The sequence below is a fragment of the Cavia porcellus genome, unplaced genomic scaffold, assembly GCF_034190915.1.
Source record: "Cavia porcellus strain 051 isolate PalLab524CR breed Dunkin Hartley unplaced genomic scaffold, mCavPor4.1 scaffold_9, whole genome shotgun sequence".
Taxonomy (NCBI): domain Eukaryota; kingdom Metazoa; phylum Chordata; class Mammalia; order Rodentia; family Caviidae; genus Cavia; species Cavia porcellus.
Window position 1 is genome coordinate 69598960 of NW_026947492.1, and position 17390 is coordinate 69616349.

At 36.3% G+C, this 17390-nt stretch overlaps 1 pseudogene; it reads left to right on the top strand.

Moving 5' to 3' along the window:
* The first annotated feature begins 446 nt into the window (after positions 1 to 446).
* LOC100727757 (olfactory receptor 52N4-like) lies at positions 447 to 1423 on the top strand (annotated as a pseudogene).
* The last annotated feature ends 15967 nt before the right edge of the window (positions 1424 to 17390 follow it).

A 17390-nucleotide genomic window follows, 5' to 3' on the forward strand; every position in this document is an offset into this window, starting at 1 on the left:
CATGAGCTTATTTTTAAGAAGATACCTAAAAAAGAGTGTGCTGAATTCTGAACATTTATATAAGACATAATGAACATACTGAGATCATAACATAATTATACTTGCATATATATTTCCAAATTTGCATCTACACATTTCTTGTGTTTAAAAATAACAGCAATACAGATTAGTGCGTGCCAGCTGCTAAATATGTGTGCAGCACATTGAAAGAATTGATAAATTAATGAACAAAAAATGTTCAAATTAAATGAATTTTAAGAAAATACTAGCTGTCGTTTTAAATTTGGTTGGTATTAAAGAGTTCTGTTTTATCAAACAAAAGAGACAGAAAAAGACCATAATTGTAAATTTCCTTTTTCTGTTTTCCTTAAACTTAGAAGATCAAAAACCAAAGCAAAACAAAAGTAAAATACCACAAGCAACTGAAAGACTATTTTGAGCTTCTCATGCTGCTGCTGAATGAAACAAGTCTGACCCCAGCTTCCCTGATTCTTAATGGGATCCCAGGGCTGGAGGACATGCACATCTGGATTTCCTTCCCATTCTGCTCCATGTATGTGGTGGCCATGGTTGGGAACTGTGGACTCCTCTACCTCATCAGCTTTGAGGACTCCCTGCACATGTCAATGTATTACTTCTTAGCCATGCTGTCCTTCACTGACCTTGTCATGTGCATCACAAGCATCCCCAAAGCCCTCTGCATATTTTGGTTCCACCTAAAGGAAATTAGCTTTCATGAATGTCTGGTCCAGATGTTCTTCATTCACGCCTTCACAGTGATGGAGTCTGGAGTGCTCATGCTTATGGCCCTGGACCGCTACGTGGCCATCTGCTACCCTTTGCACTACTCAACCATTCTCACCAACCCTGTCATTATAAGGTCTGGGCTTGTTACTTTATTGAGAGCAGTGCTACTCATAGTTCCCTTGATTTTCATCATCAAGCAACTGCCCTATTGCAGAGGCCACATAATACACCATACTTACTGTGACCAGATATCTGTAGCTAAGTTATCCTGTGGAAATATCAAGGTCAATATTATCTATGGTCTCATGATTGCCCTACTGACTGGAGGCTTTGACATTCTGTGCATCACAGTCTCCTACACCATGATCCTGCGGGCAGTGGTCAGCCTCTCCTCAGCAGATGCTCGGCAGACGGCCTTCAGCACCTGCACTACCCATATCTGTGCCATTGTTTTCTCCTACACTCCAGCTTTTTCTGTTTCTTTTTCAATCGCTTTGGGAGCAATGTCATCCCCCCATCTTGCCACATCCTTGTGGCCAACCTCTACCTGCTCTTGCCCCCCACTATGAACCCTATTGTCTATGGGGTGAAAACCAAGCAGATACGAGACTGTGTTGTAAGGATCCTTTCAAGTTGCAAGGATACAAAACCACGTTTAGGGGTGTTAAATAGATGACTATATCAATGTTTTTGGATCATTGAACACAGCTGTTTGCAGTCTCCCTGTTTGAATGTCCACCTTGTATTCTTTGATACTGTGATTTGAGCAACTATTTTCAAGATGATAATATGTAATCTACTAACAGGTGATTTCTTACTGTTATGTTTTTTTTTGTTTTGTTTTGTAGTTCTGTATTACGTGTACCCTTACACCGCTTTGTTTTGTTTTGTGTTTTTCTCTTTTTCCTCTTAAAAAAAAACCACACAGCATATAAAAAAGCACATTTTACAGGAAAGGAGAAGAAATGTAAGATTAGTAAAATGAAGAAAATGAAAAGATAAGATAATACAGGAGATGGGAATATGTATACAATGTTTTCTCTTAGCTTTTTAGTTTCTGACAATACCTTGCTCTAGATCCTGTTTTACCATAATAAGAAATGATGTGAAGTGATGTATTTCCAAGGTCTGTACTCAGAATTCCAATGTCACTCATGTGTGCTTTCTTTAATTTTGCCATATTCCCCAGCTGTTGTCAGTCGTTATCCAATTTTCTATCAACAGCATGAAAGTGGAGTGAGTTATCCAAAGAAACAAAGTAGATGGAGGTCCTATAACCTGATGCTAATTTTTTTCTATTTTCAATTAGTGACTGAAAAGTCCAATATATTCCCTTTTTCTGGATAATATATACCAGCGTCACTAAATTTATTCTGTTTAATTACGCTGTCTTTCTGACGATAAACTATAGATTATTCATGAGTTCATAATATGAAATTTAAATTTTCATATTTTTAATTTGGAAATGGTTACCTAATCATGTCTTCTTTATCCTGATGGATACAAAATGTTTCTCAGATTAATGAGATACACATTTCTCCAGATAGTCTTCAAAATCAAATAAGATGGAAAAATACATGTTATTTATCTACATTAAGAAAAATAATAGTAGGTATTATTTTGTTGGCACAGAATAAGGAGAGAACCAAATACTTAACTTGCTTTGCACTTATTTGTGAAAGTAAAGAAATAAACTACACTTTCTTAAGTTTTTAAGTTTGTAACCTTTTAGTATTTAGAAAAGATAGTGAAAAAATAGTGATTTAATAGTATTAACATAGCAATAATGTTAAATGTGGATGCACAGTAAATTTCAATATTTAATCCCCCAGGAGCAAATAATGAGAAATCCTCTCCCCTTAGCCTGGTTCAATGTATGTGTACCCAAAATTTTCGACTGTTTCATCTCCTTCTACTGTCCTGGCTTTAAAATCCTACAAAGTAGCCTCATCCACCCCAAAATACTTTCCGGTATCATCCCTTTCTCTAAACAATTTAAAGGAAACTTGTACAACAAATAGTCAACACTAGCTTCCTCTGCACAAAGTGCCACTTCCTGAAGTTTGCCTAAAGACCCTTTATCATGAACAGCTTTTGTCATTTTCTCCGGTACCTGTGTGTTAAATGACTAGGTCACTCTATACTTTCATCTAACAGAACCTCTCTGATATACTGGAGGTAGTTCATTCAGTCCTACTCCCTCCAAATATAATTTTGATTTCAGCAACAATACTAATTTAATTTATCTTCTCCTTTGGTGAAGACAACACACTATTATATGATGATACTGAATATCTTTTCTTTGCTTTTGCAGTTTCACGATCTAGTGTAAACAGTATGAGTATGAAGTATGTTCTTTTTCTATATGCATAAATTTTATTCAGCTAAAATGTTTTTTACTGTTTTACTTTTAAATCATTGTAGAACTCTGTGAATAGTTTTCAAAAATTTAAATACATATTGAAACAATTGTCAGGGTCTTTTTTGTAAAGATAAAAAATAGTTGATCAGACAGATCATGTATGTATCATTATCATAAATATACTTTAATGTTTATCTCAGTTTAGTACAGTTCTGTTAGCTAAATCATCTATGATTTATAGTCTTTATAAATTCATGAAGATCTTGTGAAAAATTTTGGTTTTTTTCTTTCTGTAGAGAATCTATCTTTGAAATTAACAGTTTATGTTTTTGGAAATATAAACTGAGCACCTTTTCCTATTTTATCAAGTTCTGAAATACTTTATACAATTCAAGAATGATATTGAGCCAAGTGTGGTGGTGCACACCTGTAATTCCAGCACTCAGGAGGCTGAGGCACAAGGATGTTCACAAGGCTCGGCTACATAGTGAGCTCAGGGTCAGCTTGAATTGAGTAACAAGAACTTGACCCAGACAATAAATAAAAAAGAATGATATTGAAATTCATCTTCCTATAAGGGCATTTACATAGGTTATTGACTTTAAAGAATGGATCATACAAGTTTGGATATGTTGTTAAGTATGTAAAAATTTTTTCTGTTTAGTTTTTCACTATTGTGTCAAATTTGTCTTTATTTATATATAATTTATGGGGTATTCTGAAGTGAATTCAAGCTTATTCATTGCAAATTGTTTTTGAAGGGTTTGCATTTGGCTTATTTTTATGTTGTTTACTTTTGTTTTCTTCTTTACCAATTTACCAGAAGTATATTTACCTTAATTTTTCAAAAAGTTAGGCTTTCTTTGCAGTAGTCTATTTTATATCTTATACTTGATTTTTGATACATTAATTCTCATTCTTTTGAAAAAATTAACAAATGTTTATTATATAAATTAAAATTTCAATGTAATATTCTCACACATGAAAGTATCAAGTTGTGTTCAGGTCCAGCCTCCCTCCTCCTGTTGGTTTCCTTCCCCTTCTTTTCCTTATTTTCTATCAATTCTTTCTGTGTTTATCATAAAATACAACAAGAAAATACCTATACCTAACATAATTGAATTCCTCCCATCCTATTTTAAATATATCATTTTAAAACTTGGTACTTAATTTTCTGAATATTTTTCTTTTTCATGAAGCATCAATAACTTTCAACATAAAACAATTTTGAGCACTGAGGAAAACATTTTGCAGGAACTCAAAAGTTAAGTGGAAAACTACCATGTAACTCAATGATTCCAATACTGGATGTCTACCATATAGAACTGAAAAGTGGCCTCCCAACTACACATGTATGGATTCATTCATGACAGCATTATTGGTCAAAAAGTGAAAGTAGCTGAATGCTCATCATGAGTTGAAATTATAAGGTGAGACATACTCATCATATGCATATACTAAGCCAGAACAAATGAAGTACTAACACATGAACAAGATGGATGGGCCTTGAAACACTTTGCTAAACTGAAGAAGTATTAGGTGGTGAATACCATATTGTACAGTTATATTGACATGGAAGGTCCATGTTAGATATATCCATGGATTAAAAAGAAAAAAACGTTTACCAAGGTTGAAAAAGAAGTAACAAGAAATGTCTGCTTAGTGGGTATGGATGCTGTATTTAAAAATCCCAAAAATATTTTGAAATTATAAACTTATTAAAAGTCAGTAAAATTTTTAAAGTGGTTATTGAGGTGCTATTGTTCATGAGAATTACTTCACTAAAAATTGCAAATTAAATTTATGCTAATAAATTCCTATGCGCAAATATTGCACAATTCTTCAAAATAAAACAATTATACAAAGAAATAGCAGCATTTGTTTTAGTAGAAAATAATCCTGTCTTTTTTCTAAAATTATATATATATATATATATATATATATATATATATATATATAGCATGTACATTCAGACACTTTATAAATAGGAAAATGATAGGAAAGGTAAATAGATGCCACATTAGAAATGTATTTTATTTCTACAGAATATTATTGCCAGGTGATATTTATCTCCTTAAAAATCATCTTTATTTTTGAAATTAATAAAATATATAGGCATAACTAATATTAGCTAAGGAAATACTGTTAAAGAATAATATAACTTTATTAAAGAAACAAACTTTAAATATTTTAATATTCCTATTCTCATCATGACTGTTATCCGAAGGCTGAGCATCTATTTATTCACCGTTTAATATATATGCATAAGGCTAAGGTTTTTTTCTTTTTACTGAGGATTGGTACATTTTTTACATATATAGTGATCACATTCATCATGGGGAATTTGTGCCTATACATAACCTATCTTAATTTTTCCCCCTATCTCTTTCCCTTCCCTTTAAGACTTCTATTCCTAACCATTTACAGAACTTTGTCTTTCTTTCTTTCTTTATAATTTTTTAAAAATCCATATGCTTTTCTTTTCTTTACTCCTTCTCCTTCCTTGTTCCCTTTCAATCTGAACATTTTTTTCCTACTTCCCAATATCAGTCCTGTATTTTTGTTCTTGTTTATTTCTTGTGTTTCTCACATAGGAGAAACAAGGGGATATCTTAACATGTATGTTTGATTTATTTCACTTAAGTAGTGAAAATGACCGTACTTCCAAAACTATTATACAGATTTAATGCAATTCCCATCAAAATACCAATAGCATACTTCACACAATGAGAGAAAAAAAACCTTTGAATTTTCAACCAGAAAATATCTAGAACTGCAAAAGTAATTCTCAGCAACAAAGGTAAGGAAGGACACAACATTTGAAAGTACGCTACAAAGCTGTCAAGATAAAAACAGCATGGTATTAGGGGGGGAAAGATCTGAGGCTCTACTGAACAGAACAGAAAATTCAGAAATAACTATAAGCAAGTTCAATCACCTTCTCTTTGACAAAGAGATCAAAACCTCCATAGGAAAAAAGATAATTTCCTTAATAAATGTTCCAGGGAAAACTCACTTTCCATATGCTGGAGATTAAACTTAGATCTTTGTCTCTCACCATAAACTAAATTAAAATCAAAGTGGATCAAAGATAGAAATACAAAAGCAGAAACATTTAATATTCTAGAAGATAGAATAAGTAGAACTCTGGAAAACATAGATATAGGCAAAAAGATTATAAATGAAGTCCTAATTACACTGGAAATATTTGAAAGAATCAGTAGTTGTGTCTCATCATAGAAAAAAGCTTTTGCCCAGAAAAAGAATCTACTAACAGAGAGAGGAGACAGTGCACACTGTGGGCAAAATTTTATCAGCTAGTGCTTACACAAAGGAATAATATGTAGAATATGCAAAGAATTAAATAAAAATCAACTCTCTGATTTAAAGATCCAATCCAAAATGGTCATCTGAAAGTGATACTTGTTGGATGAAGAGGTACTAGCAGCGAATAAATACATGAAAAAGTGCTGAACTCTCTATTCATATGAGAAATGTCAATTAAAACATCTTACTTGACATCCGTCTTACTTGACAAAGAATGATTATTACCAGGAAATGCTGGTGAGGCTGTGTGAGAAAAAAGCTTTTATCCATTACTCGTGAGAATATAAACTGGTAGAGCCACTGTGGCAATCAGTATAGAAATTTTTCAAAATCTAAAATTAGAGGTTCCATTTAACCCAGCTATTCCACTTCTTGGTATCTTCCCAAAAGAATTAAAAGCACTATATCACAGTGATCTATGAACACTCATGTTTATAGCAGCACATCTTGTAATAGCTATATCTTGGAAACACTGAATTCATTGGCAAAATTATTACAATTTTATTTTTTATTTATGTTTTAACATGCTTTTAGCAAGTAATGATTACATTCATTAGTCTGGATATATGTATAAAAATAGATCTTAATTTTTTATATCTACTTTCTTCTGCCAGCTCCAGAAGAAGCAGGTTGTTACCACAGTGTCCCTGAGAATGCTCACAAAGCCAGCAAATGACCTGCCCATCCTCCTTACAGAATAGCAGGAGTTTTTCCTCATGGAGGTCACAGTGATCTGCCTTTGGGGTCAGTGTCAACTCCCTGAGCCTCTCTACTCTGTTGGCCATAAGGCGAGTGGGCCTCAGGATTTCAAACTGATAAGGGACTTGGCACACAGGACAATGGCTCACTCCTTGTTCATGTTCTGTGGACTCATAATTGGAAGTGATGCATGGTTTTCAGAAACTAGACCATGAGCTCTAGGTGGATGTGGCAGGTCACCTCCTCCTTGATATTCTCCAGAATGGTTCCTTGTTCCTGTCTGTCCTGACTCTGAGGTTTTCCTCTTCTGAATCCTGAAGTTGGAAAAATTAACATGGGACAGAGTAAGAAAGGTAGGAATAGAATGAAAAGTGAGTAGGCAAAAATCATATAGGCATCAAGACCAAACTGTTGAAAGTCAAAAAAGAAAAAGAAGTGAAACAACGGAAGGAGTTACTGACATCTTACTAATTATGTCATAATAATTTCAGGTACTTTACTCTCAGTTCATCATATGATCAAATTTATATTCAGAGTCATTTTTAAATGTTCCTTCCTTTACTAGACAAGAGACATGGAGTCATTTTCAACCAAAATCCTTGCACAATCCTTTTTCTTTCCCTCACCAAAATCACAGGCTCAGTGTTAAAACCACCAAAATTCTTAGATCCCAGGACACCTGTCATACCTTTGTTATCAACATGTTCTGATTCTTATACTTCCTGTACAAGGCATCTTCTCCAACACAGCTGCTGGAACTCCCTCCTCTACACAATTTCACCACTTGCTATTCATATGCAGTATTTTATTTTTAATGAGAAAAAAAAATTAGCTAATCCTTTTGTAAACATATAAATGCATCAGTAAGCGAGTTCAAAGAGAGGAGTGTGGAACCTTTGTCCTTGAACTTGAATCTCTAAATCATGCTGGTTGCAAACTGAATTGGAGAAAAGAATCAAGTTCAGTTATACAGAATCTCGATTTAGTTCTTGCCTGGATTTTATTTTATCACAGTGACAGAGCAGCTGTCTTGCAAGTGTGAGGTTGGAAGTTTGAGTCCCAGTACAAAAATACGCACCGACACACACACCCGACAAGGCTAATTTAATTCTTGTCTGGTTCAGCATTTTACAACCTGAATCCTGGAGAAAACTGAGTTTTTTTTTTTTAATTTTATTTAAGAGGAAAAAGAGAAAAACACAAAACAAAACAAAGCGGTGTAAGGTTACACATAATACAGAACTACCAAAAAAAAAAAAAAAAAAAAAACTAACAGTAAGAAATCACCTGTTAATAGATTACATATTATCATCTTGGAAATAGTTGCTCAAATCACAGTATCAAAGAATACAAAGTGGACATTCAAACAGAGAGACTGCAAACAGCTGTGTTCAATGACCCAAAAACATTAATATAGTCAGCTGTTTAACACCCCTAAACACACTTGTTGTTATATCCGTTAGAGCTCTTTTTTTTTCCTCCCTCTCTTTTTTACAACAAAATTTACACATTTTGGATTTTATTACTCCTTAGTTCTTATTACTTTTTTGGGGGGGAGGGAGAGAATAAAGTCAAATATGGCAAAACAAAGCTGTCAGTCAAAACCAAGGATAGACATAGCACTTGATGTAGAACAGAGTACATCAATCTGGGTTAGAAGCTGTTTTCATTCACAACTTGAACATTTCATTGCATGCTCTTCTTGCATTGATGGTTTGTGTTGAGAAGTCTGCTGTGGTTCTGAGGGGTTTTCCTTTATAGGTGATTGATTTTCTCTAGCAGCCTTCAATATTCTGTTTTTGTGCTGAATTTCTGGGATGTTTTTAAAATTTTGAGATCTTGATTATTATATCTCTCAACAAGATTTGTTTTGGTTATGTCTAGTTGGAGTTTTTTTGCCTCTCTTATCAGTATGCAAGATACATTTTCCGTAATTGGAAAGTTTTGTGATAGAACTTCTGTAAATACGCTTTTTATATCATTCCTACTAATCCTTGCTTTTTCACTGACCCCTATGATTCCAAAACTATTTTTTGCATTACCTTATAGCTGTTAAACAGTTATTTCCTGGTTTCTTGTTATTTTTAAATGATCTTTACTTTCATAATCACTGGCTGCAAGCATGTCTTCAAGGTCTCAATGTCTATCTTCAGTTTTTTACAGATGGTTTTGCCTGGTTTCAGTGGAGTTTTTAATTTCAGGGATATCTCTTTGAATCTGTTCCATGCATTGTAATTCCTTTCCATATTATTCTTTCAAGGTTATTCTAATTTTCCTATGCTTTTTTTTTGTACCCGGGATCAAACTCATGACTTCACACTTGCCAGGCAGGTGCTTGGGTCACTGAGCTAAATCCCTGGCATTGCTCCTCTTTTTCTTATTTGTCTTTATTTTAGCTCTACTCAGCAATTCTTATTTTATGTTTGTGATTTCTTCTTTTACTTTAGACATTATTTCTGATCTGAATACTTCTACAGTCTCTTAAAGTTGTTCTTTTGTGTCAGTTGCTATACATTCAGAAATTTTGTGTGTGACTTATATTTTCTTCCATAGCTATATCTCATAGACTTGTTCTGTGTGGGTTTGAGGCCTGATATTACCTTTTTCTCTTTCATCTTGGCATTCTCCCAGGATCATCTGGACAAGCTAATTGTGGGATCCCAGGTAATTCCCATGTCGACTGACTCTGTGGTGTATGCAAATGTGCCAGGCAGTTGGGTTTCTCTGAACCCAGGTTCCTGGAGAGGCAGTGGGATGTGGGGTTGGCTTCTCCAGACTCATGCATCTACACCAAGGTTTTCCTGATGATTGTGGGTGTTTGGTGGTGTGGTTGCTTTTTCTCCCGGGCTGCATGACTACATTGAAATTCCCATGATGGCAGCATTCATGCAGGGGTATGTGTGGCTGTTTCTCCGGGCCCACACTAGCTGTCTTCAGTAAACAATACCAACAGGCAACCAGATTTCATGCACAGCTTTCCACTCTCCAGGTGCTAAGAAGTTTATAGCTTGTTTGTGGTGTGATTCTTTTCTCACAGGAGAAGCTGTGTGAAACACTGGGAAAGTTGATGAAGGATAAGAAAGAATCTGAGAAGTGGAAACCTTACATCTAAGAAGAAAGAACTTCCTGGAAGGCAGGAAAAAACACTTTCTGAGGATGTTAGCTGACAGGATCTTGGGGAGAAGGTCTCTTTTTCTTTATCTTTGGCCACATGTTGTGTCCAGAAGTCATTTGATGAATTCTGTGTACACTTTTACTTTTTTGAGTATGGTCTGGAGAGTGATTATTACTATTGAATATGGCTGTTTAGAGGGAGTAGTTCACAGTGAGGGGTGTTTGGGGAGGTGTCTAGTGAACACAGTTCTATATGACTGTTGGTTTTTGAAACTTACATTAGACATTGGGTCATGATTTTGTCTTCTACATTGAATTTTTGGCAGGTAGTGCACAAGTGTGATGAGAAGTAAATCAGCAATATGGGAGATCCTGATCAGCTGCAAGGTGTGGGCGTCCTGTTTGGGGGCAGAGTGAGCCTTGATAATTTTGACTTATTTAATGGCAAGAAGGGAAATTCACAGGAACCCTATGTTTCCTTAAGAACTTCTCTTGGGCCAGAGATATAGCTTAGTGGCACAGTGCCTGCTGGGCAAGTACAAGGTCCTGAGTTTGATTTCTGATATCAAAAAGAAAAAAATCTTCTTCCTACCTCCCTTTCCCTGAGAATTTCCCAATGATAGGAGTTATTCTGTTTTGCATCTCATGTGACTGAGTGACTCTCTCTTTCTCATCCCTGAAGAATCAAATGCAGGAGGAGATAGAAAGTGTCAAGGATGCATTTTTAAAAAAATAGAGCCACCCTGGAATCTGAGGAGGAGAAGAATCTGCAAAAACTGAAGACAGAGGAGAAAGGTACTCTGAATGACCTGGCAGAGTCTGAGAGGGAGCTGACCCAGCAGAGCCAGCTGGTGAGAGAGCTCACCTCAGATGTGCAGCATCCGCTGCAGGGGTCGGTGATGGCGATGCTGCAGGTAAGACTTGACAGGAAGTTCCAGTTTCTGAGGTTCAGGACAGATGGAAGCATTTCCTTCTCTTTTCTGTTGCTGTACTTTCAAGCGATGATAAAAAAGTTCTTTGGACCAATTAATACCTCACTGAAATGAATCAGTTTCAGAGCTTATGGGAATAATTGCATGCATATATAAAAAGGGAGAATCCCATTTTGGTTTTCACAAAGTACGGTGCAAAATCTGAATATAGGAGGGAAGATCCATTGTATGCAGTGACATTTTCTAATTCATTCATTTCTATGATCCAGTTGTAAGCTTTTATGAAACATCCTTTCATGATTCAAGATGGTCACTTGTAACAAAGGAACTTCAGGTCGAAAGTTATGCTGTATTTTCACTTGCAGAATCAATGGAGACATTTTCCATTATTGTCCCAAAAAATTGTGACCAGCCATTATTTTTTTTCATTAAATATTCAGTAAAATTCAGCATAGAAATTGTTTCAGTATTTTTTGATGGTTATGTTTTTGTTTTTGATTTTTGTGGAAATATAAATTTTTAAGTAGTTTTTCTTATCTAAGCGTCACTTAGATAATCTGTACAGGGTCTCACATGCTGTTCAGGTTGGCTTTGAGCTCACTTTGTTAGCCCAGGCTAGTATCCAACTGGTCAACAATCCACCTGCCTCAGACTCCTGAGTGCTATGATTACAGGAGTGTGCCACCATGCCCAGGTTATGATTTCTTTTTTCTGTTTCTATAAAGAATGTTGGAATTTTAATATGACTGCATTGAACCTATATGTAAACATTTACCAATGTTAAACCTTCCATATGTTTCCATTTATTTATGTCTTTTCCATTTCTGTCATCCATGTATTAGAGTTTGTACCATCTATTAGAGTTTGCAGTGGTCAGATCTTTGAAATTTTTGTTCGGTTTATTCTTAAACGTTTTATTTTATTGTACTTATTGTAAGTGGATTGTTGTATTTCTTAAGACAGCTTTTTGTTAGCATATAAAATGTTAGTAATATTTATATGCTGATTTTTTATCCTACTTAATGAATGAGTTCTAAAAGTTGTCCTGATGGAATCTTCAGTGTTTTTCCCTGCCCTAAGATCATCCTATGTGAGAGAAAGGACATTTCACTTCTCTCCTTCCATACTGGATAGCCCTTATTTTTCATCTCCCTGATGCTTAGGCACTTCCTCTGCTGAGAAGTGCTCAGAATGGGGCTTTGTCCAGTTTAAAAAATTAAATTGTAAAGCTCTTCCTCCAAGAAAAACCTAATATTTTTTCAGGAAAATATCTTTTTTTCTTTATTTAAAATAATGCTTTTATCTTTATATGACATTCAAAGTTGACCGATTCCTTCTTTTCTTGGTTTACCTCAGTGTCATTCTTTCTGTCCTCTCCTATGTCCAATGAGGGTTGAGCCATTAACCTATGGATGGCTTTTCTTTTTTGAAAGTTGTTTGTTGTCTTGCAGCTTTATAATATTATTATAGTATCCTTCCTTTCTCTCTCTCTCTCTCTCTCTCTCTCTCTCTCTCTCTCTCTCTCTCTCTCTCTCTCTTTTTGTACTGTGGATAAAATGTGTAACCTCATGCTTGCCAGGCAAGAGCATATGCTGCTGACCTAAATCTATGGCCTTTGGTTTTTTGACAGTTTGTTTTTATTTTTATTTATTTATTTTTTTCTTTTTGAGACAGGGTCTTGCTATATAGTACAGGCTTGCTTGAGGCTCACTTTGTATCCCAAACTGATCTTAAGTTTGCAATGATCCTCCTGCCTCGGCCTCTCAAGTGCTGGGATTATAGGCCTGGGTTGCTTTGTTTAGTCTTACAGTATTGGTGATTGATCCTCAGGGCTTCCTACATGCTAAGAACGTGCCCTAGCACTAAGAACGTTTCCCTCTGTTTTTTTCCCAAGAATTCTCCATTGGGATAATTCCTTCACACAGTACTTAAATTTTTCTTCTGAAAAAGGTAGAGATCACATCCAAAAACCTGAGTTGAGTCTGTGAAACAGAATTTTGGCCCAAGTGTAAACAAATGAAGTACCTTACTCACATTGAGAGAGAATTTGGGAAGGTCTCATCCAGCTGGCTATAATTGCACACCTGCCTGGCAACATCTGGGAATTTAAATCAGGAAGAGTTTGGCATTCATTTGTTGAATACTCACAATTTTTCCCAGAAAGGTGAAAAAAACTTGAAACCTCAGATGGTATCTAATGACATTTTTGTTGGTAAAGCACATTGGAATTCTTGGGCTCTCCACGTGGGTTTCTTACCCTCATACCCACAGACCACTAAGAGCCAAATGTTGCAAATGTCCTTAGTGACCACTTTCGCAGAAACCCATATTCATGGCAGGACTTCTTCCATACACTTTTCTGGTCTTTAATTTTAGCTAGAACTTTTGTTTTAAATCTTTCAGAATGGAAAACTCTGCTTCTAACTGATTAAGATCTCAAAGATGACATATATTGGTTGAGAGGATACATATGTCCCTTATGACTTCAGGATCAGAAATTTGCTTTGCCCCTTCCCAGGACACCCAGGAAGGGCAGTTGTGAAAATGAGACAAAATGACAAATGTGAGTGGTGTTTGAAAGACACAGGTGTGAGTAGTGGTTCATTATTTTTATTCCCTAGGAGTAAGGCAGCGACTAGGAAAAAGCCACGAACTTTTCCCAAGAGACAAAGGATCCTGTTCCAAGCACCTAACCTGAGATGTTTTCTAGGAACATGTCAAGGTGAGTAGAGCTAAGTGAGTGAGCTAAGTGAGCTATGATCAATGTCTGCCTGTAAGTCTAACTTCTCAGGAGGCTGAGATAAGAAGATTGCAACTCAGCAAGTTAGGGAGACTATCTTAAAGCAAAATTCACAAAGGGTTGGAGATGTGCTTGGGGCAGAGCACTTACCTACCATGCAGTAGATACTGGGCTCAATCACTAAAACCATCCAAATTTCAGGAGGCTGAAGTGAGGAAGGGGAGGTTGTATGTGTGGTTATGGTATTCTAGACAAGGCAGAAAGTAACGGGGAAGAGAGAGCAGGGTCTAATGTGAATGTAGGAGACAAACAAACATATTATCTGGTGGGGCAGTGGTCATATTGGGGAATGACCATCCTTGTGGATGTGGTTTTTGGATGTGATCTCTACAGTTCCCTTGCCTTCCGATACATAGGAGAGGAAATCGATATTGATTTGACTCCTTTGGCTTAGGAATTAATACTATGAATTCTTGACATTCAAAGCTAATGAATGTCGAATACTACTGGGTAAAGACAAATCAGAGTATCACAAGCCTCCTTCTCTTTGATGTATTTTATACCTTATCTCACACTTTGAGATCCATATTCTCTTTTCCACGCATTCATGCTCAGTATGTTTCTGCAAATGTACTGTGTCTCAGGACAACACCTGAATGATGTTCCTCCCAGTTCTTCTTTAGGATCTTCCCAAGACTCCTCTCATAACATCACACTTGGCATTATATCATGTCCCTCACCAGCTTTGTGGCTTTTCTACAGCTCATGTGACCCGGGATCCAAGGGAGAAGCTAAATTTCGTCCTTTCTCCAGTTACACCACAAACATATATGTTCCATAGTTTCTATGGATTCTTTGTGTGAATCCCGGCTGTGGAGTCTTCACAGCTTTCTCATCAGGATGTCGTGAGTTGGAGGATATCTGGGACTGGGATTTCAAGAATGAAGATTATTGAAAACCTCCTGTAACTTCAGTGTTTCAAGTTATCACTCTCAGTGTGGCTCCTGGATCATAGTGCTGCAGGACATAGTTAAGTACCATGATTTTTCAGTGTCTGAGAACTCTAATCCCTGGACTGTGACCCTTTCTCGAACAGTTCCTCCAAGTAAGGTCGGAGCTTTTCCAGGCTTACACTCTCTAAATCTACAGTGTGACCGACCACAGGTTTCACATCTATAAATCCTCTTGGTGTTCCTTTCCTGTGAATGGTTTTCTATTTTTAAGACCTGGGGGATATTCAGAGCCAGTGACAGTATGTGGACCAAATGTGAACTTTCTTAAACCCTCTCCCTCTTCCCTGCCGTGCCTCTGGCCAATGTGTGTATCTCCTGTCTCTGAGTGGCCTGCTGGGTCCTGGTGTTCTATTTCTATGTCCTTTATTCACTGTGAGATCTGAGCATTCTCTGGCGCTGTTTTCTTCTCAATGTCTCATTTGCCCAGGAGAAAATCTTACTGTATTACTTCCCATACTCCCAAAGAAATGACTGAGTCCTCTTAAGAAAGATCACTACTGAAGCAACTGCTGGGCCCAATCTTTACAGCCTCATTCTCTGACATTCTCTGAGAAAAGATGGAGGAAAGGGTTCATTTAACTTTCTGTACACTGAAGACTATGCATTGGAATGTTCTCACTAAAGAATGAACCCTTAGCCTTAGAGTAGGTCACTTTAACCACGATGGTTCTTTTTCATCCAGGCGTGAAAAACAAAATCTGGGCATGGTGGCTCATGCCTTTTTTCCTAGCACTCAGGAGTCTGAGTCATGAGGATCCCTTGTGAGTGTGAGTCCAGCATGGGCTACAAAGTGAGACCAAGGCATGCCGAAACCACATAGAGAGACCCTGTCTCAAAAAGACCAAATAAAATAAAACCCCCAAAACCAAACAAAAATTCCCCCCAGAGTTTCATCATAGAAAATAGGCACATAAATACTTTCCAAATGGGACAGGGAATAAGAGATAAAGGTGGAGGAGGGAGAAGTAGTGGACATCACAAAACTATAATGTGTTATGTACGTGTACCATTTCCCTATGATGGATCTAACACTGTGTACTGCAAACATGTACTAATAAAAGTAAAACTGTTTAAAGAAAAAAAAATATCATCCATGATCTATAATCCAGAACAGAGATTTTTTGTTCACAGTATGATATCCATGTTCAAATCCTATTTCTGCATATCTAAGCAGTGTAATTTTGCATAATTTGTTTCAATGCCTCGTGTTTTCTTCTTCTTGAGTTTTGTGTAAACACTGTACCTGAGAAACTTGATCACTATGACAGAATAAATTGGGTATTAAGTACCTATTGAAGTGTCTCCATAAATATTTCTTCTAGTAATAACTGAAAATCAACACACAAAACAAGTAATTCCAGCAATCAGGAGACTGAGGGAAGAATCATTGAGAGATCTAGGCCAGCCTGTTCTACATAGTGAGCTCAAGGCCAACCTGAGCTATTCAGTGAAACCCCGTCTCAGGAAAAGAGAAAAGACATAGGCAGTAACATTCCATGAAAAAGATTACCGATAGAGGAACTACAGTTGACTCTAGAGAAGCCTCATGTTTCCGTCCCATTATCAACACTACTGCCATTTTGCCACATGCATTTCTTCCTCCCAATTTCAGAGCGTTGTGTGTGAGTATAATTCTGGTATTAACTGCATGTTGGGCCCCACATATTGGTCTGATTCTGTGGAATCAGATTACTGTTTGTAAAAAATACATAATAAATAGTAATAGTGTAATTTTTCTCATATAGCATTATGAAACCAAACAATACACAGACTTTTTAGTGCTTGGCACACAAGCTATAATCCAGCTTGGTGTCTAAAATTTTAACTAAATTAATTTGACTAAAATAAGTGATTTGAAAGCATATGTAATAGTTAACTTCTAGAAACATTACATGTACACTTGTATTTCTAAAAAATAGAATACAGTTAAACATCACAGATTTAGGGCCTGGGATATAGCTCAGTGGCACAGCATCTGCTAGCAAGTGTGAGGTCCTGAACTCAATTCCCAGTGCAAAACAAACAAACAAACAAAAATGCAACTTTTTTTTTTATTATCGAGTTGTATGTTTTTGTTTACTAAATGAGTGTTTCTAACTTCCTAGGTATTTAGTCACTTTTCATAATTCCACAAAATTCCCTTTCCTTGGAAGCCCTTTTGTGTATTTTTAAGTAAAAATATTATTTTATTTTTTCAGTGTTGGGAATTGAGCCTAGGTCCTGCACACTGAGCTCCACCCTGCTACATCCCCAACTGATTTTCATTTTTTGTTCTGTGGCATTCATTCTTTATGTTCCCTGGACTGAGCTGGAACTTGTTATCCTACTGGCTCAGCCTCGCAGAGTATTAAGATTACAGGCATGTACCGAGGTGGCAAGCTGAATATGTATTTATTATTCATGACTGTACAGATAATAGCAAGCCCACTTGGAGTAAGTCTGAATAATGATGGGCT